This window comes from Bubalus kerabau, chromosome 10 (assembly GCF_029407905.1).
Source record: "Bubalus kerabau isolate K-KA32 ecotype Philippines breed swamp buffalo chromosome 10, PCC_UOA_SB_1v2, whole genome shotgun sequence".
NCBI classification, from domain to species: Eukaryota; Metazoa; Chordata; class Mammalia; order Artiodactyla; family Bovidae; genus Bubalus; species Bubalus kerabau.
The window spans coordinates 6,817,145-6,843,688 of NC_073633.1; the positions used below are offsets into that span (position 1 = coordinate 6,817,145).

General features: G+C 41.2%; 1 protein-coding gene across 1 annotated transcript in view; it reads left to right on the forward strand.

Annotated features, from left to right (window-relative positions):
• Window positions 1–26,544, forward strand: part of YTHDC2 (YTH N6-methyladenosine RNA binding protein C2) — a 119,761-nt gene that overhangs the window by 22,060 nt on the left and 71,157 nt on the right. The window lies entirely within an intron of this gene.

The following is a 26,544-nucleotide window of genomic DNA, read 5'->3' on the forward strand; positions in this document are numbered from 1 at the left end:
GAAAGAGGTCTTCACCAGAGAAGGAGACCATGCTGGTACCTTGATCTTGAAATTTCAGCCTCCAGAACCATGAGAAATAAATTTCTGTTGTCATATATATATATATATATATATATAAAATTTATGTGTGTGTGTGTATATATATATATGTGTATATATATATATATATATATATATATAGAGAGAGAGAGAGAGAGAGCAACAGAGATTTATTTCTCATGATTCTGGAGAGGACTATGAGAAATAAATCAGACATCAAGAGGTCCTCTTGATAAATTTAGACCTTGAGGTCCTCTGGTAAAGATGTCCTTCATATATATATATATATATATATATATATATATATATATATATGACAACAGAAATACATACGTAAAATTGAAAAAGAGTGGGAAGTGTATGGGGCTTCCCTGGTGGCTCAGATGATAAAGAATCTGCCTGCAGTGAAGGAGACCTGGGAAGTGTATGGCGGTACATATGGGTCAAGAATGGTTGATTATAAAGGCTGGGTGATGGGTACTTGGGGATTCATGATATTATTCTGTTTACTTTGTGTTTGAAAATTTCCACAATATCTCGAAAGCCATTAGCAGTCTTCCTTGTTATTAATACATCCAAGGGCTGATGTTATGTTTTTCTCCATAACCTCTAAGCAACATAGAAGCAATGAATGGACTACACTTTTCCACATTCTTAACTGCTCCCAACAGCCAAGTCCTGAAGTCAGGATAGGCAAAGCTCTCCAGGAGAGGCATAGCTACAACATTTACACTGGACAACCAGAAGAGATCTAAAAGAGACAATAGATTTATGTCTGAAAAATTTATTACATCCAGCATTTCTCCATTGACTCTACAGATCTCTTTATTTATTTATTTATTTTAATTGGAGGTTAATTGCTTTATAATATTGTATTGGTTTTGCATCTATTTCTGCTTTATTGACTATGCCAAAGCCTTTGACTGTGTGGATCACAATAAACTGTGGAAAATTCTGAAAGAGATGGGAATACCAGACCACCTGATCTGCCTCTTGAGAAATTTGTATGCAGGTCAGGAAGCAACAGCTAGAACTGGACATGGAACAACAGACTGGTTCCAAATAGGAAAAGGAGTTCGTCAAAGCTATATATTGTCACCCTGTTTATTTAACTTATATGCAGAGTACATCATGAGAAATGCTGGACTGGAGGAAGCACAAGTTGGAGTCAAGATTGCTGGGAGAATATCAATAACCTCAGATATACAGATGACACAACCCTTATGGCACAAAGTGAAGAGGAACTCAAAAGCCTCTTGATGAAAGTGAAAGTGGAGAGTGAAAAAGTTGGCTTAAAGCTCAACATTCAGAAAACTAAGATCATGGCATCCGGTCCCATCTCTTCATGGGAAATAGATGGGAAAACAGTGGAAACAGTGTCAGACTTTATTTTTCTGGACTCCAAAATCACTACAGACAGTGACTGCAGCCATGAAATTAAAAGATGCTTACTCCTTGGAAGGAAAGTTATGACCAACCTAGATAGCATATTCAAAAGCAGAGACATTACTTTGCCAACAAAGGTTCGTCTAGTCAAGGCTATGGTTTTTCTGTGGTCATGTATGGATGTGAGAGTTGGACTGTGAAGAAGGCTGAGCACCGAAGAATTGATGCTTTTGAACTGTGGTGTTGGAGAAGACTCTTGAGAGTCCCTTGGACTGCAAGGAGATCCAACGAGTCCATTCTGAAGGAGATCAGCCCTGGGATTTCTTTGGAAGGAATGATACTAAAGCTGAAACTCCAGTACTTTGGCCACCTCATGCGAAGAGTTAACTCATTGGAAAAGACTCTGATGCTAGGAGGGATTGGGGGCAAGAGGAGAAGGGGATGACAGAGGATGAGATGGCTGGATGGCATCACTGACTCGATGGAGGTGAGTCTGAGTGACCTCCGGGAGTCGGTGATGGACAGGGAGGCCTGGCGTGCTGCGATTCATGGGGTCACAAAGAGTCGGACACGACTGAACGACTGATCTGATCTGATCTGATTGGTTTTGCCATACATTGACATGAATCAGCCATGGGTGTACATGTGTCCCCCATCCTGAACCCCCCTCCCACCTTCCTTCCCATCCCATCCCTCAGGGTCATCCCAGTGCACCAGCCCCGAGCACCCTGTCTCATGCATAGAACCTGGACTGGCCTCTTTAATGTCAGACCTTTCCAGAAGTCTGTGGAGGTAAGAAGAGACTTGTGCTTGTTATATCTGTTGTGCCTTGATAATTAAGGAGGCAATAAGACCTGTAACTACCTAGCAAGTACCTGATGTTGTAAATGATGACAGAGAAGGTGGGATGGCAACAGCTGGAAATTCAACACATGTGGTTTGCTCTAACAGGAAGCCACAAACTAATCCTTGAGACCCAACACAGTATGAAACTTGCAGAATTGCTTTCTCAGAGCTAAGAATATAAAGCCTTGCTAGTGAGGAAGTGGTCCCCCTCATCTACCTCCTCATTAACAGGTCCAGAGTGAGGGTGTGCTGCCAGAGGCCAATCTTGATGTCTAAGGACATGAAGCAGAACTGGAGCACTGATGTGAAATGATGTAGTAGAAAGGCGTTCTAGTCTTGAGTCTTCAAGTAATTGTACAGTATTGGACAATCCATTCAGCTAAGTTATACTTTCAGGAGGAAATTTGGTTGTATTTTAACAGTCCCTTTTATTTCTAAAATTCCATGATTCAATTGCCATAGTTAAAGTTTCACTCACCCATTACATGGGTAAGTCATCAATAAGGCAAAATTGTCCTCTGCCCATGTGTGACCTAATTTTTTTTGTTGAAGTATAGTTGATTTCTACTACTTGTTAATTTCAGATAAGAGTCAATCTCACAAGGAGAGAGAATAATAATTACCTCTATGTGGTGATTTAGGGCATAATGAGATGGAATCTGAAGTTTGCAAATCCTCAGTAGCTCTAGTGTTTCCTGATATTACATTAGATTTGTCTCTTTATACTTTGGAGATTCCTCAAGACTCCGTCATTAAATGGAAATGCACTTGGAAGAATATTCAGCCCTTAACACTGATATAAAACTTCCTGAGAGTAGTCTATTGGGTAGGCCTTTCGGGCAGGAGGAGCGGAAGGGGTGAAGAAGAGTAACCCCACTGTGAATCCAGTACACTCCCTGAACTCCACTACCCTGAAGGACGGATTAGTTGTTACAGGAAAGGGAATATAGGGGAATTAAGGTGAGACAGTTGTTTGAGGGGACTTGAACCAGCTGGAGTCAACATGAATTTTAGCACCTGACTCTCAAATTCCTTTCATCTCTGTTATGGACTGAATATTGGTGTCCCCTGAAATTCACATTTTGAAACTCTAACTGTGAATGCTATGGTATTTGGGGATGGGGCCTTTGGGAGGTAATTTGGATTCAATGAGGCCATGTAGGATGGGGCCCTCATGATGAAATTAGGAGACTTGAAAGAGGTTACTCCCTCCCTCCATACACGCAGTTTACTCTCTCTGTCTCCATACATACCAAGGAAAGGCCACGTAAGCATACAGTGAGAAGGTGGCTGTCTGCAAACTGAAAAACTAGCTCTCACCAATACTGGATCCTACTGGATGTAGATTCTAGGCTTTCCAGCCTCCAGCACTAGGAGAAAATAAATTTCTAGTTAAAGCCTCAGTCTGTGCTACTTCGTCTTGTCAGCATGAGCCAGCTAATACAATCTCCTTTTAATCATGTAGCCCCTTTCCCCTCCAATGTTAGCCATGAACCAATTTGCCAGAGTAAACATGAAAGAAATGGGCTTAAGACATCTGTCCAGGATTATTCTTTAATGTTATTCCTCAAGCAGAGGTTTTCTTATGGTACTGTTGCTGACATTGACTACTTTCAGATAGTCTATTCAAACATGGTGGTTACATTTTTTAAAGAAACTTTTCTCTCTTAACCTGTCCCACATGTGAAGTGGGTTTATTAACTTGATATCTGTTTGAACTGAAAAGACTTATAATTATTTTTTTTAAAGAAATCAGCATTTTCAAACATGTTCCAAAGTAAAGAGAATGGTACAAAGAGAACCCATATACCCATTACCCAAATTCAGTGATTACCAGGATTTTGCTGCTGAAGATTCTAAAGAAAAATACCAATGAGTGACAAAGGATTGTATTTATTTATATTATATTTAAGCATGATATGGGGAAAGTAAGCTCAGTATTTTGTGGGATGTGAATATACTATCAAGTTAGAGAAAAAAAGCATATATCTAATTCTTCTGTAACTATATGCAGGGGTAAATTTGGCCTAAACTTTAAAAACTTAGATTCTTTAATAAAATGCAAACATTAAAATTCAGTGATAAATCTTTTTTTTTTTTTTTTTTTTACTGCACTCTGTAGCTTGAGGGATCTTAGTCCCCTACCCTCAGCAGTGAAAGTGTGGAAGCATAACCACTGGGTCACCAGGAAATTCCCAAGAAATCTTTTCTCCGTCAGTAGTTTCTTGATATTTTTTCTCTTTAGAAGATCCTAGGAGAGGGTTTCCAGGAGAGGGTTCCACAAATAGATAGGTTCTTTCTCTTCATATCTGAGTTCATCTGAACACTCTTCTGAAAGAGAAACCTAGGGGCATTCATTCTTTGACTCTGCGGCCCCATGGACTCTAGCCTGCCAGACTCCTCCGTCCATGGGATTTTCCAGGCAAGAATAATGGAGTGGGTGGCCATTTCCTTCTCCAGGAGATCTTCCCGACCCAGGGATTGAACTTGGGTCTCCCACATTGTGGGCAGAGGCTTTACCGTCTAAGCCACCAGGGAAATCTCATTCTCCCTGCCCTACTGCATTCTCTCATAGATTCTATCTGATTCTTTTTATAATCACAACTAAATCCTAACTTGATTTTTACAGCCTACTCTTACTGGCCCCCTAACAGCATCATTTCCTTAAAATTCAACAAAGATGTGTGCCAAGGGACATATTTTTATCACTCCTATCTTCCAAACAGTATAGGGGTTCTACTTCCCAGTAAACTCGATTTCCTCTGCTTCAAGACCACAGATTGGACTCATATGTCTCCCCTTGGGTCACTGCTTTCTTCCTTGCTTTGTTCCCAGAGGGCAGTCTTCAGGATTGTGACATGGTACTTTATCTTCATCACTCCTTTGCTTATCAAGTTCTTCCCTGTGAGCTTTTCCATACCTCTTCTTCCCCTTTTACTGTATGTCTCCTTAAAATTAAAACTACTTAAAAAACTAGTAGTCATATATAGATGTAAGGGTTGGACCATAAAGAAAGCTGAATGCTGAAGAATTGATGCTTTTGAACTCTAGTATTGGAGAAGACTCTTGAGAGTCCCTTGGACTGCAAGGAGATCCAACCAGTCCATCCTAAAGGAGATCAGTCCTGAATATTCATCGGAAGGACTGATGCTGAAGCTCAGCCTGGAAGAGGTGATCTTCCTCTTCTCCTCAGTCATCCTCAGCATGAGGTAGCATATGCTGTGTGAGTTATACAGTGCATTTGCTGGCCTAATGTGTTCACATTTTGGTGCTGAGCTTTAGTGTTTGGGAAAGGTTTAAGGGTGTCCTGGATATTTTAGAGGAATATCCTGTAAAATATTCATTTAAAATTTACACTCTGAGACCTAAAATGCCACACATATTTCAATTTTCCTCCAAGTGCTAAATATATAGTGTTTGATATTTCAGGTAACAATTGGGATATTCTACAGTGATATGATAGTAGATAAGAAAAAGAGGAAGAATACAAAATAGTTGCTATCAACTTTATAAGAAAAAGAACAAGAATATAAAATAATTGATATCAGCTTTCATTAGAGAGTTAATTGTTAAGTATGAGCATGCCTCACATGAACCCCGCGGCTGCTATCTCAGCCTCTGCTCTGATCGCTGCAGTTACAGTTGTTCACAGTTATATTGATACATTAAACCTAATGACAGTCAAGGAGGGGTTAGGGCAAAAGATCGTTTTCTAGTGCCACCTTGTGGCCAACTTATTAATATACATTTTAGGCTGATTACTAGGTAGGCAAGAAGGTAGATACATATAGAGAGAATTAGCAAAAGAAATATTTTTGATGTATATGTAATTATACTTGTAATAAATGATAGAGCTTGAAGAAATTTCACAATTACTGAACACTTAGGTATTGGGGACAGATTTCACTACATAGATTTTGACATGGAGGACTTAATTTCTTTGTAATTAACTTAATCTCAGTTAATTCAGTGGCCCCTATTCCACCCCTAGGCTTGCCTTTAAACTCTGGAGGACTTAAGGGGTATCATGGCATTAGAAAATGTGGGAACGGTTTCTGATCTTTTGTCGTCTTATTACTTGTTCCGAGCTGCACAATATCTGCAGGTCTGGTGTATATCTCTGCCAATTCCAGGCTCCTTTTGGACACCAGGTATCTGGTGTTCTGTGCCACAATGAGTCCCACCTGCCCAGATACTCTGTACCACCACTCTTTCCCAGGCTGCCTCCCTGGAGCTCCACCTGAGAAAGGAGCACAGGTCAGGCTCCTCTAGGGTCTCCCAGACCATGTGGAGTTTCTGTTTTGTCCTCCTGTAGGAGGATAGAGCCACTCCAGTACTCTTGTCTGGAAAATCCCATGGATAGAGGAGCCTGGTAGGCTGCAGTCCATGGGGTCACTAAGAGTTGGACACGACTGAGCGACTTCACTTTCACTTTCCACTTTCATGCATTGGAGAAGGAAATGGCAACCCACTCCAGTGTTCTTGCCTGGAGAATCCCAGGGACAGAGGAGCCTAGTGGGCTGCTGTCTATGGGGTCGCACAGAGTTGGACACGACTGAAGCAACTTAGCAGCAGCAGCAGCAGCAGGAGGATAGAGCTCAGGATCCTTTTTATTTCTTAATTTTTTATTTTTTAAAATTAAAAAAATACCTTTGTCCGTGTTGCGCAGCATGCGGGATCTTACTTCCCAGACCAAAGATTGAGCCTGTGCCCGCTGCAGTGGAAGCGTGTGGTCCTAACCACTGGAACTCCAGGGAATTCTTTCAGGATCCTTTTTAGTGACTCACTAGCATGTTAGTACATGACTTCTTCCTCCCCCAAGTTTCCCCATTTCTTCCACCTCCCAGCCCCTAACAACCACCTTTCCACTCTCTGTTTCATTGAGTTTGACCTTATTTTTTTATATCTTAAAAAAAAAAATCACCTTTAAGTGCTTATAATTCCACAGGCAATGTTTGTCTTTCTCTGTCTGGCTTATTTCACTTAGCATAATGTCCTCCATGTTCATCCATGTTGTTGCAAATGATAGAATTTCCTTATTTTTTTTTTTAAATTTCCTTTTTAAAAAATGTGAATGACATCCCATTTTGTATATGTGTGTATATATATACGTACATATACACCATATTTTCTTAATCCATTCATTCATCGACAAACATTTAGGTTGTCTTCTATAATGAAGGATGTTACAGTGAGCATGGGAGTACAGAGACCTTTTTCAGGTAATAGTTTTTTTCCCTTTGCATTTATACGTAGAAGTAGGATTGCTGGATCATATGGTGTGAGAAGTGTGTGAAAGTGTTAGTTTCTCAGTTGTGTCTGACTGCAGACCCATGGACTGTAGCCCGCCAGGCGCCTGTGTCCGTGGAATTGTCCAGCCAAGAATACTGAGGTGGGTAGCCATTCCCCTCTCCAGGAGAACTTCCCAACCCAGGGATCGAACCTGGGTCTCCTGCATTGCAGGCAGATTCTTTACTATCTGAGCCACTAGGGAAGCCAAATTAGTATTTCTATTTTTAATTTTTGAGAGGCAACAATTCTCTTGTCCACAGTGGCTGTACCAGTTTATATTTCCATCATTCATGTACCTGCTGGCCATTTGTATGTCTTCATACAAATGAAGAAATGCTTTTTCAGGTCTTCTGCCCATTTTACTTTGGTTATTTGTTGTTTTGCTAGTAAGTTATGTGAGCTTCATATATATTTTGAATATGAACCCCTTATGGGATATATGATTTGCAAATATTTTCTCCCATTTCATAGGTTGCCTTTTCATTTCATTGATTGTTTCCTTTGCAGAGAAGATTTTTAGATTGATGTAGTCGCACTTATTTAATTATTATTTTTGCTTTTGTTGCCTAATTCAAAAAATCATTGCCAAGGCCAATGTCAAAGAGATTAGTCCATGTGTTTTATTCCAGGAGTTTTATAGTTTCATGTCTTATGTTTAAATCTTCAATCCATTTTGAATTGATTTTTCTGTATAGTATAAGATAGGAATTTAGTTTCTTTGTTTTGCTTGTGGTTGTCCAGTTTTCTCAACACCATTTATAATTAGAATACTTCTGTAAGGAAGAGCTGTCCTTGCCCTCATTTATTTATATATTCAATTATATATTAATATTACTTTGGGCTCATGGATGTTTATTTTATGGGTTATATTCTAATACCATCATTATTTTATCAGTCAAATTATACCAGCACTAACTCTTAGGCAGGAGCTCCTTGAGGTCTCCTGCGTTCTTTTGATAAGACCCCTGTTTTGAGCAATTCCTTACTTTCTGATACATAAAGATGTTTCAGGTGCATCTTGTTTTGCCCTTTCCAAGCCCTATAATCAACCATTTTTTTAGGGGGCCTTGGTTCTTTTTGTTGGAGAGTGGTATTTAGAAACTAGGATATGAGTGCTAGGTGCACTCAAAGGTATTGGGATGTCATTGCCTCTAGGCCATCTCAGTGTTTACACTCACACATACACACTTATTTTTGTCTATCTATCCCTCCAGGGATTGAACCCGGGTCTCCCGCATTGTAGACAGACGCTTTACCATCTGAGCCACCAGGGAAGTTCCATATTAAGAGCCAGATACTGCTAATTCCAATGCAATACCACAGACCTCATTCTGACTTTCCCTCTTATTTGTAATTCCTTCTTCCAAAATCCAGCTGCAGATTAGAGAAGAGGGAAAATGACAGGAGAGGAAAGGTAAATCACTTCTGTAAACATTCCACTGGCTAGAACTTAGCCATTTGGCTTCACAATTTCAAGACAAAAATAGAGGCAGACACATGAGAGGATATGGAGGAATACGGTCTAGTGTTCTTAGAAAGAAGAGGAGAAACATGAAAATTTATGAGCATGAACATTCTTTGCCATATACATCAGTTCAGTTCAGTTCAGTCGCTCAGTCATGTCCAGCTCTTTGGGACCCCATGAATTGCAGGACACCAGGCCTCCCTGTCCATCACCAACTCCCGAGTTCACTCAAACTCACGTCCATCGAGTTGGTGATGCCATCCAGACATCTCATCCTCTGTTGTCCCCTTTTCCTCCTGCCCCCAATCCCTCCCAGCATCAGAGTCTTTTCCAATGAGTCAACTCTTCGCATGAGGTGGCCAAAGTACTGGAGTTTCAGCTTTAGCATCATTCCTTCCAAAGAACTGCACAAACATTGTAATTTTCAAAGTGTGCTATGAAGTGGAAAAGTTTGGGAAGTACTAATCTAGAGAGACTCAATGATTTGTAAAAATTAAGGATCCACTAGATTTCTTCCAATTAAATGATGTTATCTAATTAGGGCTGAGCACAACAATTTTATTAGTAGTAGTAGTAGTAGGGAATATTTAAATGCTGGACTGGAAGAAACACAGGCTGGAATCAAGATTGCTGGGAGAAATATCAATAACCTCAGATATGCATATGACACCACCCTTATGGCAGAAAGTTAAGAGGAACTAAAAATTAAGAGGAACTTTCACCTCTTGATGAAGGTGAAAGAGGAGAGTGAAAAAGTTGGCTTAAAGCTCAACATTCAGAAAACGGAGATCATAGCATCTGGTCCCATCACTTCATGGGAAACAGATGGGGAAACAGTGGAAACAGTGTCAGACTTTATTTTTTGGGGCTCCAAAATCACTGCAGATAGTGACTGTAGCCATGAAAATAAAAGACGCTTACTCCTTGCAAGGAAAGTTATGACCAACCTAGCATATTTAAAAGCAGAGACATTACTTTGCCAACAAAGGTCCGGCTAGTCAAGGCTATGGTTTTTCCAGTGGTCATGTATGGATGTGAAAGTTGGACTATGAAGAAGGCTGAGCGCCGAAGAATTGATGCTTTTGAACTGTGGTGTTGGAGAAGACTCTTGAGAGTCCCTTGGACTGCAAGGAGATTCAACCAGTCCATTCTGAAGGAGATCAGCCCTGGGATTTCTTTGGAAGGAATGATGCTAAAGCTGAAACTGCAGTACTTTGGCCACCTCATGCGAAGAGTTGACTCATTGGAAAAGACTCTGATGCTGGGAGGGATTGGGGGCAGGAGGAGAAGGGGACGCCAGAGGATGAGATGGCTGGATGGCATCACTGACTCGATGGACGTGAGTCTGGGTGAACTCCGGGAATTGGTGATGGACAGGGAGGCCTGGCGTGCTGCGATTCATGGGGTCTCAAAGAGTCAGACACAACTGAAGGACTGAACCGAACGGACCCTCAAAGATAGCTGTTCTTCCCCTTTTAGGGTAACCATATCTCTGTTATTTGCTTGTGGAAAATTAGACATATTTAGTTGAGATAAATTAATTATCTGAACTAAACAGACCTGAAAGTTAGTACCTGGTATAAGGGACTATTTAATTAATAAAAAATATTTGATCATTCAATTTTAACTGAAATTATATTTCATTTTAAAACATAAAAAAATCACATAACAACTCTGTTTATCTGGAGGTCCAAGAATGACTTTTATGAAGAAGGAAAACCAGTATACCTATGCCTTCTGTTATTATGTAGGAAAAAATAGTATTACATTCAAAGTCTTGTAGGTTATTTAAAAAAAAAAAAAACAAATTTACTGAGGTATAATTGACATACAATAGTACATATATTGACAGTGTATAATTTTAAAAGTTTTGATATATGTATACATAAGTGAAACCATTACCCAAATCAAGGTAATGAATATATCCATTACCCCAGAGTTTCCTCATGCCCCTTTTAAATTCCTTCCTCTCCACGCTTTCCCTAGGCAACAACTGATCTGGTTTTTGTCACTGTAGATTAGTTTACACTTTCTAGAGTGTTGCATGAATGAAATTATATAGCTGTACTCTTTTTGTCTGACTTCTTTCATTTGGTATATTTATTTTGATGTTCATCCATGATGCTGTGTGTAACAACAGCTCATTCTTCTTATAGCTGGGCAGTATTGCACCGTATGCCTGTATCACCATTTCTTTATCCATACACCTGCAGATGAATATTTGTATTCTTTCCAGTGTTTGGGCTATTATGAACAAAGCTGCTATGAACATTTGTGCTCTTGTCTTTGTACAGATACATGCTTCTGTTTTTCTTGGGTAAATACCTAGAAATAGAATGGCTGGATTTTGTCGTAACTATATGTTTTGTGTTCTAATTAATTAACTTTTGGCTATGCTCAGTCTTTGTTGCTATGCATGGGTTTTCTCTAGTTGCAGAGAGTGGGGCTTCCTCTCTAGCTCTGGTATGCAGGCTGCTCATTGTGGTGCTTCAGTAGCTGCGGCTCTCAGGCTCCAAAGCACAGGCCCAACAGCTGTGGCACACGGGCTCAGCTGCTGTGCAGCAAGTGGGATCTTCCTGGATCAGGGCTCGAACTCATGTCTCCTGAGTGAGGGCTCGAACTCATGTCTCCTGCATTGGCAGGCAGATTCTTTACCACTGAGCCACCAGGGAAACCCTGTGTTTTATTTTTTAAAGAAACTGCCATATAGTTCCAAAGTGCTTTGTTTCCCATCTTAGAATATGAAAATTCCAATTCTTCAGCTTGCTCACTGATAATTTGTAAAATCAGTTAATTTTAGATTTAGACACACTGATCAGTATGTAGTGGCATCCCTTGGTGGATTTAAGATGCATTTTTCTAATGATGAATGATATTTAGCATTTTTAATGTATTTATTTGCCACCCATGTAACTTCTTTGGTCAAGTATCTATTCAAACTTTGCCCAGTTTAAAAAACGTGGTTGTTTGTTTTCTTATTATGGTATTTGATGGTTATTCATATATTCTGGACATATCTTTTATCAGATATATGATTTGTAAATATTTTCCCCCAGTCTGTGTTTTATCTGTTAAAAATGTCTTTGAAAGAACAAAAGTTCTTAACTTGGATGAAATCCAATTTAGCAGTTTTTTCCTTTAATGATTTGTGCTTTTTGGTGTTATATCTTAAAAAAATCTTTGTCTAACCCAAGGTCACAAAGATTTTCTTTGATGTATCCTTAGGCAATGCCTATAATCCATTTTGAGTTAATTTTTTACATGGAGTGAGATAAGGTTTGGAATTATTTGCATTTGGCCATTCAGTTTCAGCACCATTTGTTGAAAAGCTCCGCTTTCCTCCAGTGTTTTAGCTTTTACCTTTCTCAGGAGTCAGTTGTCCAAATATATATGGGTTTATTTTTAAACTCTATTTTGTAGCAATGATCTATTTGTTCACATTTATGTCAGCACCACACTATCCTGTGAAATGTAGCTTTTTAATAAGCCTGTAAATCAGATTCTGGTAGCCCTCAAACACTTTTTTCTACTTAAAGTTGTTTTGGATATTTTAGTGCATTCCCATATGAAGCATCAGCTTGTTACTGTTTTAGAAAAAAATTGTGCTGGATTCCAGAAAAATGTTTATTTCTGCTTTATTGACTGTGTCACAGCCTTTGACAATGTGGATCACAACAAACTCTGGGAAATTTTAAAAGAGATGGGAATACCAGACCTCCTGACCTGCCTCCTGAGAAATCTACATGTAGGTCAGGAAGCAACAATTAGAACTGGACATGGAACAACAGACTGGTTCCAAACAGGGAAAAGAGTACATCAAGGCTGTATCTTGTCACTCTGCTTATTTAACTTATATGTGGAGTACATCATGAGAAATGCTGGGCTGGATGAAGCACAAGCTGAAATCAAGATTGCTGGGAGAAATATAAATAACCTCAGATATGCAGATGACACCACCCTTATGGCAGAAAGCGAAGAAGAACTAAAGAGCCTCTTGATGAAAGTGAAAGAGGAGAGTGAAAAAACTGGCTTAAAGCTCAACATTCAGAAAACTAAGATCATGGCATCCAGTCCCATCACTTCATGGCAAATAGATGGGAAACGTGGCTGACTTTATTTTGGGGGGCCCCAAAATCACTGCAGATGGTGACTGCAGCCATGAAATTAAAAGATGCTTACTCCTTGGAAGGAAAGTTATGACCAACCTAGACAGCATGTTAAAAAGCAGAGACATTACTGTGCCAACAAAGGTCCATCCAGCCAAGGCTATGGTTTTTCCAGTAGCCATGTATGGATGTGAGAGTTGGACTATAAAGAAAGCTGAGTGCTGAAGAATTGATGCTTTTGAACTGTGGTGTTGGAGAAGACTCTTGAGAATCCCTTGGACTGTGAAGAGATCCAACCAGTCCATCCTAAAGGAAATCAGTCCTGAATATTCATTGGAAGGACTGATGCTGAAGCTGAAACTCCAATACTTTGGCCATCTGATGCGAACCACTGACTCATCTGAAAAGACCCTGATGCTGGGGAAGATTGAAGGCAGGAGGAGAAGGGGATGACAGAGGATGAGATGATTGGATGGCCATCACTGACTTGATGGGCATGAGTTTGAGTAAACTCTGGCAGTTAGTGATGGACAGGGAGGCCTGGAATGCTGCAGTCCATGGGGTCACAAAGAGTCGAACATGACTGAGCAACTGAACTGAACTGATGCTGATAAAAGGAGAATTGCTATCTTATTTCTACTGAGTTTTCTCATCCCTGAACACAGTATATGTTTTCATTTGTTTAAGTGTTTAATTTTTCTCACAAATGTTCTCTTGTAGTGTTAGGGTTTTTAAACAGTTTGGAGTAGGATAATTTTCTTTCTTTCTTAGACATGTTTTGTTAGTTGTTTGCAGCTAATTGCAATGAAAAGTGAGGTTAAAATGAAAATGAAACATAGCACTTCAACTTAACCCTCACTGGCCAGAACTAATCAAATGTTCCCACCCAACTGCAAGAAGGCCAGGGAGGACAATTCTGAGACATCCCTGGAAAGGGAGGAAACCAGAAATATTTGATGAAATCATTGTTGACTGACATAATATCTTTTGTTGCCTACACAACAGTCATTCTCCACCCTTTTTTACTTGCTGCTATTGCTGCTGCTGCTGCTAAGTCGCTTCAGTCGTGTCCGACTCTGTATGACCCCATAGATGGCAGCCCACCAGGCTCCTCCGTCCATGGGATTTTCCAGGTGAGTACTGGAGTGGGTTGTCATTGCCTTCTTCATTTTTACTTGCTATGAGAACATAAATTTAGTCCATTTTCTTCTAGGTGACCACCTTGTTCAACACAGACCAGACCTTTCATGTTTGTTGTTCAGTCGCTCAGTTGCATCCTACTCTTGTGACCCCATGACTGCAGCACGCCAGGCTTCCCTGTCCTTCATTGTCTCCCAGAGCTTGCTCAGACTCATGTCTTTTGAACTGGTGATGCCATCCAACCATCTCATCGTTTGTCATGGTAATCCCATTTTTCTTTGCTGGTTATTGGGTTAGCCATGTTCTGATTAGGATACCTAAGCATATATATTTCTGGAACTTCTAGGAAAGTTTATCTTAAAAAGAAACATCAGACAGGAGGCATTTATCTTGTCTTTATCTCGGGCTTACCAGATCACCTGATCTGCCTCTTGAGAAATCTGTATGCAGGTCAGGAAGCAACAGTTAGAACTGGACATGGAACAAGAGACTGGTTCCAAATAGGAAGAGGAGTACGTCAAGGCTATATATTGTCACCCTGCTTGTTTAACTTATACGCAGAGTACATCCAGAGAAACGCTGGACTGGAAGAAGCACAAGCTGGAATCAAGATAGCTGGGAGAAATATCAATCACCTCAGATATGCAGATGACACCACCCTTATGGCAGAAAGTGAAGAGGAACTAAAAAGCCTCTTGATGAAAGTGAAAGTGGAGACTGAAAAAGTTGGCTTAAAGCTCAACATTCAGAAAACTAAGATCATGGCATCCGGTCCTATCACTTCATGGGAAATAGATGGGGAAACAGTGGAAACAGTGTCAGACTTTATTTTTTTGGGCTCCAAAATCACTGCAGATGGTGACTGCAGCCATGAAATTAAAAGACGCTTACTCCTTGGAAGGAAAGTTATGACCAACCTAGATAGCATATTCAAAAGCAGAGACATTACCTTGCCAACAAAGGTCCGTCTAGTCAAGGCTATGTTTTTTCCTGTGGTCATGTATGGATGTGAGAGTTGGACTGTGAAGAAGGCTGAGTGCCAAAGAATTGATGCTTTTAAACTGTGGTGTTGGAGAAGACTCTTGAGAGTCCCTTGGATTGCAAGGAGATCCAACCAGTCCATTCTGAAGATCAGCCCCGGTATTTCTTTGGAGGGAATGATGCTAAAGCTGAAACTCCAGCACTTTGGCCACCTCATGCGAAGAGCTGACTCATTGGAAAAGACTCTGATGCTGGGAGGGATTGGGGGCAGGAGGAGTAGGGGACGACAGAGGATGAGATGGCTGGATGGCATCACTAACTCGATGGACTTGAGTCTGAGTGAACTCCGGGAGTTTGTGATGGACAGGGAGGCCTGGCGTGCTGTGATTCATGGGTTCGCAAAGAGTTGGACAAGACTGAGCAACTGAACTGAACTGAATTGTAATGGTTTGCTTACTTGGACCTACAACCAAAGGGTAGTGTCAAGCCCTAAGGAGGCAGGCTGGTAAGGTGAACAGATTCTGTATGACTGAAAACATTGGTATACAATGTTGAAATAATCAATCCTGTAACCACCCTATCCTGTGACTTTGTGCTACCTTAGATAAGAACTGTCCTTATTTGGGGCCTTTTTTTTTTTTTTTTTTTTTAACTTGGGTTTCCTGTTACTTGAAGTTAAAAGCATCTAGCTGTTAGTGCTGACTGTTAAGGATTATCCAAGAATTGTACTAAGTACTTCATTTGTATAAAGGTAGTATCAGTTCAGTTTAGTCGCTCAGTCGAGTCCAGCTCTTTGCGACCCCATGAATCGCAGCACGCCAGGCATCCCTGTCCATCACCAACTCCCGGAGTTCACTCAGACTCACGTCCATGGAGTCAGTGATGCCATCCAGCCATCTCATCCTCTGGCGTCCATTTCTCCTCCTGCCCCCAATCCCTCCCAGCATCAGAGTCTTTTCCAATGAATTAGCTCTTTGCATGAGGTGGCCAAAGTACTAGAGTTTCAGCTTCAGCATCATTCCTTCCAAAGAAATCCCAGGGCTGATCTCCTTCAGAATGGACTGGTTGGATCTCCTTGCAGTCCAAGGGACTCTCAAGAGTCTTCTCCAACACCACAGATCAAAAGATCAATCCTTCGGCGCTCAGCCTTCTTCACAGTCCGACTCTCACAACCATACATGACCACTGGACAAACCATAGCCTTGACTAGCCGGACCTTTGTTGGCAAAGTAATGTCTCTGCTTTTCAATACGCTATCTAGGTTGGTCATAACTTTCCTTCCAAGGAGTAAGTGTCTTTTAATTTCACGGCTGCAGTCACCATCTGGAGTGATTTTGAAACCCCCCCAAATAAAGTCTGACACTGTTTCCACTGTTTCCCCATCTATTTCCCATGAAATGATGGAACCAGATGCCATGATCTTCGTTTTCTGAATGTTGAGCTTGAAGCCAACTTTTTCACTCTCCTCTTTCACCTTCATCAAGAGGCTTTTTAGTTCTTCTTCATTTTCTGCCATAAGGGTAGTGTCATCTGCATATCTGAGGTGATTGATATTTCTCCCGGCAATCTTGATTCCAGCTTGTACTTCTTCCAGCCCAGCGTTTCTCATGATGTACTCTGCATATAAGTTAAATAAACAGGGTGACAATATACAGCCTTGACGTACTCCTTTTCCTATTTGGAACCAGTCTGTTGTTCCATGTCCAGTTATAACTGTTGCTTCCTGACCTGTATACAAATTTCTCAAGAGGCAGATCAGGTGGTCTGGTATTCCCATCTATTTCAGAATTTTCCACAGTTTATTGTGATCCACAGTCAAAGGCTTTGGCATAGTCAATAAAGCAGAAATAGATATTTTTCTGGAACTCTCTTGCTTTTTCCATGATCCAGCGGATGTTGGCAATTTGATCTCTGGTTCTGCTGCCTTTGCCAAAACCAGCTTGAACATCTGGAAGTTCACAGTTCACATATTGCTGAAGCCTGGCTTGGAGAATTTTGAGCATTACTTTACTAGCGTGTGAAATGAGTGCAATTTTGAGGTAGTATCAGCATTCTTTGGCATTGCTTTTCTTTGGGATTGGAGTGAAAACTGACCTTTTCCAGTCCTGTGGCTACTGCTGAGTTTTCCAAATTTGCTGGCATATTGAGTGCAGTACTTTCACAGCATCATCTTTCAGGATTTGAAATAGCTCAACTGGAATTCCATCACCTCCCCTAGCTTTATTCGTAGTGATGCTTTCTAAGGCCCACTTGACTTCACATTCCAGGATGTCTGGCTCTAGGTCAGTGATCACACCATCGTGATTATCTGGGTCGTGAAGATCTTTTTTGTACAGTTCTTCTGTGTATTCTTGCCACCTCTTCTTAATGTCTACTGCTTCTGTTAGGTCCATCCCATTTCTGTCCTTTATCGATCCCATCTTTGCATGAAATATTCCCTTGGTATCTCTAATTTTCTTGAAGAGATCTCTGGTCTTTCCCATTCTGTTGTTTTTCTCTATTTCTTTGCATTGGTCGCTGAAGAAGGCTTTCTTATCTCTTCTTACTATTGTTTGGAACTCTGCATTCAGATGCTTAAATCTTTCCATTTCTCCTTTGCTTTTCGCTTCTCTTCTTTTCACAGCTATTTAAGGCCTCCCCAGACAGCCATTTTGCTTTTTTGCATTTCTTTTCCATGGGGATGGTCTTGATCCCTGTCTCCTGTACAATGTCACAAACCTCCATCCATAGTTCATCAGGCACTCTATCTATCAGATCTAGGTCCTCAAATCTGTTTCTCACTTCCACTGTATAATCATAAGGTGTTTGATTTAGGTCATACCTGAATGATCTAGTGGTTTTCCCTACTTTCTTCAATTTACGTCTGAATTTGGCAATAAGAATTTCATGATCTGAGCCACAGTCAGCTCCTGGTCTTGTTTTTGTTGACTATATAGAGCTTCTCCATCTTTGGCTGCAAAGAACATAATCAATCTGATTTCGGTGTTGACCATCTGGTGATGTCCATGTGTAGAGTCTTCTCTTGTGTTGTTGGAAGAGGGTGTTTGCTATGACCAGTGCATTTTCTTGGCAAAACTCTATTAGTCTTTGCGCTGCCTCATTCCCTATTCCAAGGCCAAATTTTCCTGTTACTCCAGGTGTTTCTTGACTTCCTAATTTTGCATTCCAGTCCTCTATAATGAAAAGGACATCTTTTTTGGGTGTTAGTTCTCAAAGGTCTTGTAGGTCTTCACAGAACCATTCAACTTCAGCTTCTTCAGTGTTACTGGTTGGGGCATAGACTTGGATTACTGTGATATTGAATGGTTTGCCTTGGAAACGAACAGAGATCATTCTGTCGTTTCTGAGATTGCATCCAAGTACTGCATTTCGGACTCTTTTGTTGACCATAACGGCTACTTCATTTCTTCTGAGGGATTCCTGCCTGCAGTAGTAGATATAATGGTCATCTGAGTTAAATTCACCCATTCCAGTCCATTTGAGTTTGCTGATTCCTAGAATGTCGACGTTCACTCTTGCCATCTCTTGTCTGACCACTTCCAATTTGCCTTGATGGAGAAGGCAATGGCACCCCACTCCAGTACTCTTGCCTGGAAAATCCCATGGATGGAGGAGCCTGGTGGGCTGCAGTCCATGGGGTCGCGAAGAGTCGGACACGACTGAGTGACTTCACTTTCACTTTTCACTTTTATGCATTGGAGAAGGAGATGACAACCCACTCCAGTGTTCTTGCCTGGAGAATCCCAGGGACGGGGGAGCCTGGTGGGCTGCCGTCTATGGGGTCGCACAGAGTCGGACACGACTGAAGCGACTTAGCAGCAGCAGCAGCAGCATGGACCTGACATTTCAGGTTCCTATGGAATACTGCTCTTACAGCATCGGACCTTGCTTCTATCACCAGTCACATCCACAGATGGGTATTGTTTTTGCTTTGGTTCCATCCCTTCATTCTTTCTGGAGTTATTTCTCCACTGATCTCCAGTAGCATATGGGGCACCTACTGACCTGGGGAGTTCCTTTTTCAGTGCCCTATAATTTTGCCTTTTCATACTGTTCATGTGGTTCTCAAGGCAAGAATACTGAAGTGGCTTGTCATTCCCTTCTCCAGGGGACCACATTCTGTCAGACCTCTCCACCACGACCCGCCTGTTTTGGGTGGACCCACGAGCATGCCTTAGTTTCATGATTAGATTGACTAGTTTTCTGTGATTATGGTTTCAGTGTGTTTGCCCTCTGATGCCCTCTTGCAACACCTACCCTCTTATTTGGGTTTCTCTTACCTTGGACGTGGGGTATCTCTTCACGGCTGCTCCAGCAAAGTGCAGCCGCTGCTCCTTACCTTGGACGAGGGGTATCTCCTCACCACTGCCCCTTCTGACCTTGAACGTGGAATACCTCCTCTAGGCCGTCCTGGGCCCGCGCAGCCACCGCTCCTTGGAGGTGGGGTAGGTCCTCCCGGCCACCGCCCCTGACCTCGGACGTGGGGCAACTCCTCTTGGCCGCCTCTGCTCGGGCGTGGGGTCCTCCCGGCTTCTGCGCCTGACCTCGGACGTGGGGTAGCTCCTCTCGGTCGTGCTAAGTGTGCTGGTCGCAGCTGCCCACGCTAAATGCGCCGGATATAGTCTAACTTAATTCCTATAATATTTATAACAATGTGGGTCAGGAAGATCCCCTGGAGAAGGAAATGGCAACCCACTCCAGTATTCTTGCCTAGAAAACCCATGGGCAGAGGAGCCCGGTGTGCTATAGTCCATGGGGTCACCGAAAGTTGGACACGACTGAGCAGGCGCACACACATAGGGAAGTTAAGTCCTTCCACAGACCATAACTATACAACAGCAAAAACAAACACTAAAACTTTAGGTCTATCTACACTAAGTTCAACTTGAAATAATTTGTAAATATTCCATATCTTCTCTAATTTTAATTTTTTCCCCAACGCATATGTATAAAGTAGAATTGTCGGGTTTTACCCTAAGCAACAGAAATTTCTAGGAGTATACAAAAATGTTAGATAATGAAGAATCTGATTAACCTTATAATTTATTGATATATAATATAGGTAAACATTCTCTTTTATTTCAACAAACATATTCCATACTCTTACTAGGTACTGCTGCTGCTGCCAAGTTGCTTCAGTCTTGTTTGACTCTGCAACCCCATAACTATAGCCCACCAGTCTTCTCTGTCCATGGGATTCTCCAGACAAGAATACTGGGGTGGGTTGCCCTTTCCTTCTCCAAGTAGGCCTATGAATATTTTGGCATTTATTCCAAAAGAAAAGAAAGAAGGGAAAAAGCAGCACATATCAGATCAATGCTTGATATTTACATCTTATGTCAAACTCACAGCAATCCTATAAAATGAATATTAAACATACCCATTTTATGGATGGGAACATGAAGCTGGGAAGGCAAAGTAACTAGTCAAGTCACAAAGCTTATAAATGATGGAGCCAATAAACAGTGGAATAAAGAAGTTATGGAGGGAGATTAGATATGTGTCTGACCCCACATAAAATGTTTTCAGTTTCATCACAATATATTTGGTGAATTCAAATATAATCTTCTATTTATGATTTGTCCTGGAATGAAGCTAGGCCTCATAATCAGCTGGGCCTAGTTTCCATTATCTCATTGATTATTGCTAGCATGACCTTGGACCAGTTTTAACCTCATCCAGCCAGTTTCCTCATCTGAGGTAATGTAACTACTTCATATGTTTTATGAGGATTGGAAAAATAAAGCGTGTGTCCCTGGGCACTTAATAAATTGTGGCATTATTATTGCATAGCTAAGGAATTTAGGATACACAGAAATCAACATAGTATTAATAGAAAATGTCCACACAGTTTACTGGTAACCATGCCAGGACAAGGGTACAGGACCCATTTCTGCTTATCAAGAACTCTTTCCAGCGGCCAGTCAAACTGATTTAGTTCAGTTCAGTTCAGTCGCTCAGCCATTTCTGACTGTTTGTGACCCCATGGACTGCAGCACGCCAGGCCTCGCTGTCCATCACCAACTCCTGGAGTTCACTCAAATTCATGTCCATCGAGTTGGTGATGCCATCCAACCATCTCATCCTCTGTCATCCCTTTCTCCTCCTGCCCTCAATCTTTCCCAGCATTAGGGTCTTTTCAAATGAGTCAGTGCTTTGCATCAGATGGCCAAAGTATTGGAGTTTCAGCTTCAACATCAGTCCTTCCAATGAATATTCAGGACTGATTTCCTTTAGTGGACTGGTTGGATCTCCTTGCAGTCCAAGGGACTCTCAAGAGTCTTCTCCAACACCACAGTTCAAAAGCATCAATTCTTCGGTGTTCAGCTTTCTTTATAGTCCAACTCGCACATCCATACATGACTACTGGAAAAACCATAGATAACATTGACGAGACAGACCTTTGTTGGCAAAGTAGTGTCTCTGCTTTTTAACATGCTGTCTAGATTGGTCATAACTTTCCTTCCAAGGAGTAAGCATCTTTTCATTTCATGGCCGCAGTCATCATCTGCAGTAATTTTGGAGCCAAAAAAAAAAACCACCTCTGACACTGTTTCCACTGTTTCCCCATCTATTTGCCATGAGGTGATGGGACTGGATGCCATGATTTAGTTTTCTGAATGTTGAGCTTTAAGCCAACTTTTTCACTCTCCTCTTTCACTTTCATCAAGAGGCTCTTTAGTTCTTCTTCACTTTCTGCCATAAGGGTGGTGTCATCTGCATATCTGAGGTTATTGATATTTCTCCCGGCAATCTTGTTTCCAGCTTCTGTTTCATCCAGCCGAGGGTTTCTTATGATGTACTCCACATATAAGTTAAATAAGCAGGGTGACAATATACAACCTTGATGTACTCCTTTCCCTATGTGGAACCAGTCTGTTGTTCCACGTCCAGTTCTAACTGTTGCTTGCTGACCTGCATACAGATTTCTCAAGTTACTTTGCTATCGTGTGAGATGAGTGTAACTGTGCGGTAGTTTGAGCTTTCTTTGGCATTGCCTTTCTTAGGGATTGGAATGAAAACTGACCTTTTCCAGTCCTGTGGTCGCTGCTGAGTTTTCCAAATTTTCTGGCATATTGAGTGTAGCACTTTCACAACATCATCTTTTAGGATTTGAAATAGCTCAATTGGAATTCCATCACCTCCAATAGCTTTGTTCATAGTGATGCTTCCTAAGGCCCACTTGACTTTGCATTCCAGGATATCTGGCTCTAGGTGAGTGATCACACCATTGTGTTTATCTGGGTCATGAAAATATTTTTTGTATTTCTTCAGTGTATTCTTGCCACCTCTTAATATTTTTTTCTTCTGTTAGGACCATACCATTTCTGTCCTTTATTGCACCCATCTTTCCATGAAATGTTCCCTTGGTATCCAGTTTTCTTGAAGTGATCTCTAGTTTTTACCATTTGTTTTCCCTATTGTTTTCCTCTATTTCTTCGCATTGATTGCTAAGGAAAGCTTTCTTATCTCTCCTTGCTATTCTTTGGAACTCTGCATTCAAATGGGTATATCTTTCCTTTTCTCCTTTGCCTTTCACTTCTCTTCTATTCACAGCTATTTGTAAGGCCTCCTCACACAACCATTTTGCCCTTTTGCATTTCTTTTCCTTGGGGATGATCTTACCTCCTATACAATGTCCTGTGTTCTATACAATAGACCTGTGTTCTATTCCTGGGTTGGGAAGATCCCCTGGAGAAGGGAAAGGCTGCCCACTCCAGTATTCTGGCCTGGAGAATCCCATGGACTGTATGTCGTCCATGGGGTCACAAAGGGTTGGATAAGACTGAGTGACTTCCACTTCAGTATACAATGTCATGTACCTCTGTCCATAGTTCTTCAGGCACTCTGTCTATCAGATCTAATCCCTTGAATCTATTTATCACTTCCACTGTACAATTGTAAGGGATTTGGTTTAGGCCATAACTGGATGGTCTAGTGTTTTTCCCTACTTTCTTCAATTTACGTCTGAATTTGGCAATAAGGAATTCATGATCTGAGCCACAGTCAGCTCCTGGTCTTGTTTTTGCTGACTCTATTGAACTTCTCCACCTTTGGCTGCAAAGAACATAATCAATCTGATTTCAGTATTGACCATCTGGTGATGTCCATGTGTAGAGTCTTCTCTTGTGTTGTTGGAAGAGGGTGTCTGCTATGACCAGTGCATTCTCTTGGCGAAATTTCTATTAGCCTTTGCCCTGTTCATTCTGTACTCCAAGGCCAAATTTGCCTGTTACTCCAGGTGTTTCTTGACTTTCTACTTTTGCATTCCAGTCCCCTATAATGAAAAGGACATCTTTTTTGGGTGTCAGTTCTAGAAGGTCTTGCAGGTCTTCATAGAACCGTTCAACTTCAGCTTCTTCAGCATTACTGGTCAGGTCATAGACTTGGATTAGTGTGACACTGAATGGTTTGCCTTGTAAATGAACAGCAATCATTCTGTCATTTTTGAGATTGCATCAAAGTACTGCATTTCGGACTCTTTTGTTGACTATGATGGCTACTCCATTTCTTCTAAGGGTTCCTGCCCACAGTAGTAGATGTAATGGTCATCTGAGTTAAATTCACCCATTCCAGTCCATTTGAGTTCACTGATTGATTCCTAAAGTGTTGATGTTCACTCTTGCCATCTCCTGTTGGACCACTTCCAATTTGCCTTGATTCATGGACCTAACATTCCAGGTTCCTATGCAATATTCCTCTTTACAGCATCTGACTTTACTTCCATTCACCAGTCACATCCAGGACTGGGTGGTATTTTTTGCTTTGACTTTGTCTCTTCATTCTTTCTGGAGTTATTTCTCCAGTTATCTCTAGTACCATATCAGGCACCTATCCATCTGCGAGCTCATCTTTCAGTGTCCTGTCTTTTTGTCTTTTCATACTGTTCATGGGGTTCTCAAGGCAAGCATACTGAAGTGGTTTGTCATTCTCTTCTCCAGTGAACCACGTTTTGTTAGAACTCTCCACCATGACCCGTCCATCTTGGGTAGCCCTACAGGGCATGGATCACAGTTTCATTGAGTTAGACAAGGCTGTGGTCCTTGTGATCAGATTGGTTAGTTTCCTGTGATTGTGGTTTTCAGTCTATCTGCCCTCTGTTGGAAAAGGATAAGAGGCTTATGGAAGCTTCCTGATGGGAGAGACTGACTGAGGGGAAAATTGGGTCTTGTTCTGATGGCTGGGGCCAGGATCAGTAAATCTTTAATCTAATTTTCGTTGATGGGTGGGGCTGTGTTCCCTCCCTGTTATTTACCTGGGGCCAAACTATGGTGCAGGTAATGAAGATAATGGTGACCTCCTTCAAAAGGTCCCCTGCACGCCCTGCTACACTCAGTGTCCCCAGCCCTGCAGCAGGCCACTGCCCACCCTTGCCTAATCAATCAAATTGATTAGGATTCCAAGAATTATGAAGAAAATTTGTAAAGGATAGAGATGACAAATCTTAATTATATTCTATTATATAAATATGGAAAATCAATCAATAATTATTGTATGACCATACAGTTCTTGCTGCTGATGAAATATTGACAAACAAGATAAACAAGGTTCCTGCTCTTAAAAGGCTTATGTTGTAGTGGGAAGAGCAAATAATAAATAAATAAATAAAGTAATTTCAAACAATATTAAATGATAATGGTTTACTGTGGGAGAGCCTATCTAGGTAAGGGATAATGATGATGGCTTCAATAATGAGAAAGAGGCATCCATATGAAGTATTGGGAGGGAGACTGTCATGTGCAGGAGGAAACTGTTCAAGTGGAAAGTTTCCCTGATAGTAATGAGCTTGATATGTTCAAGGGACAGGAATAAATCAGTGCATTTGAGCACTGTGAGGATGAGAATGGTCACAGATGAGCCTTATGGGGGTAGACAGGTGCCAGATCATGTACAGTCTTAAGGGTCTTAGTAAGGAAATGAGGGTATTTTAGAGTTGCAGTGGGGACTGATAAGAGTGCTTTGTGTAGGGATGTTATCCTACTTGGCTTTTACAGTTTTCTCTCTGTCTGCAGGGATTGGTTCCAGGACCCCTTGAGGATACAAAAATCCAAGTGCCTTATATAAAATGGCAGTGAGTGAAAGTTGCTCAGTCGTGTCTGACTCTTTGTGACCCCATGGACTATACAGTCCTGGAATTCTCCAGGTCAGAATACTGGAGTGGGTAGCCTTTCCCTTCTCCAGGGGATCTTCCCAATCCAGGGATTCAATCCAGGTCTCTTGCATTGCAGGCCTATTCTTTACCAGCTGAGCCAAAAAGGATGCCCAAAGATACTGGAGAGGGTAGCCTATCCCTTCTCCAGGGGATCTTCCGGACACAGGAATCAAACAAACCAGGGTCTCCTGCACTGCAGGCAGAATCTTTACCAACTTGAGCTATCAGGGAAGCCCTTAAAATAATAGTAGTATTTTCATATAACCTATACACATCCTGTTATATACTTAGAATCATCTCTAAATCACATATAATACCTAATAGGATATAAATACTGTGTACATAGTTGCAATGCATAGTAAATTCAAGCTTTGCTCTTTGGAACTTTCTGAACTGAAAAACATTTTTTTTGGTTTAGTGGTTGGTTGAAACAGTGGATAAGGAACTCAAAGATACTGAGAACCAAGATCTTTTTAATGTGTTTTTAAAAAGATCATTCTAGTTGCTTTCTGGAGAATGGATAATAGGAAGACCAGAGTGGAAGCAGTGTGGCTGGGTTTAGGTTTGTGTTAGTGTAACTGTATAAATGTAAATGGACATTCTCATAATCTTCCCTGACTTTGCAGCCTGAAAGTTCCATCTTCCTATTCCATCACCTCACATAGCATTTACAACTACCATTTAATCATTTTTTTGGTTATTGCCTGTTTTTTCCATCTAGGGTTGCCAAATAAGGCTGCTCAGTTGAATCTGCATTTCAGATGTTGAGTAATTCTTTACTCCTAGTATTCTTGTGTTCTCAGTTGTGTCCAACTAAAGACTGTAGCTGGCCAGGCTCCTCTGTCCCCGGAATTCTACAGGCAAGAATACTGTAGTGGGTAGTCATTCCCTTTCCCAGGGTATCTTCCCAAGCCAGAAATCAAACCCCTTTACTGTCTGAGCCACTAGGGAAGCCCAGGGAATTCTTCAGTCTGTGTGCTTCCAAATATTGCATGGGAAAGCCCTATACTAAAATTTTGTTCTTTATCTTTCATTCAAATAAACGGGGCATCTTGTATTTTTATATACTAAATCTGGCAACACTACCCCCAATAGAACGCAAACTCCTTGAGGGCAGGAACTCCTTCTGTCTGGTT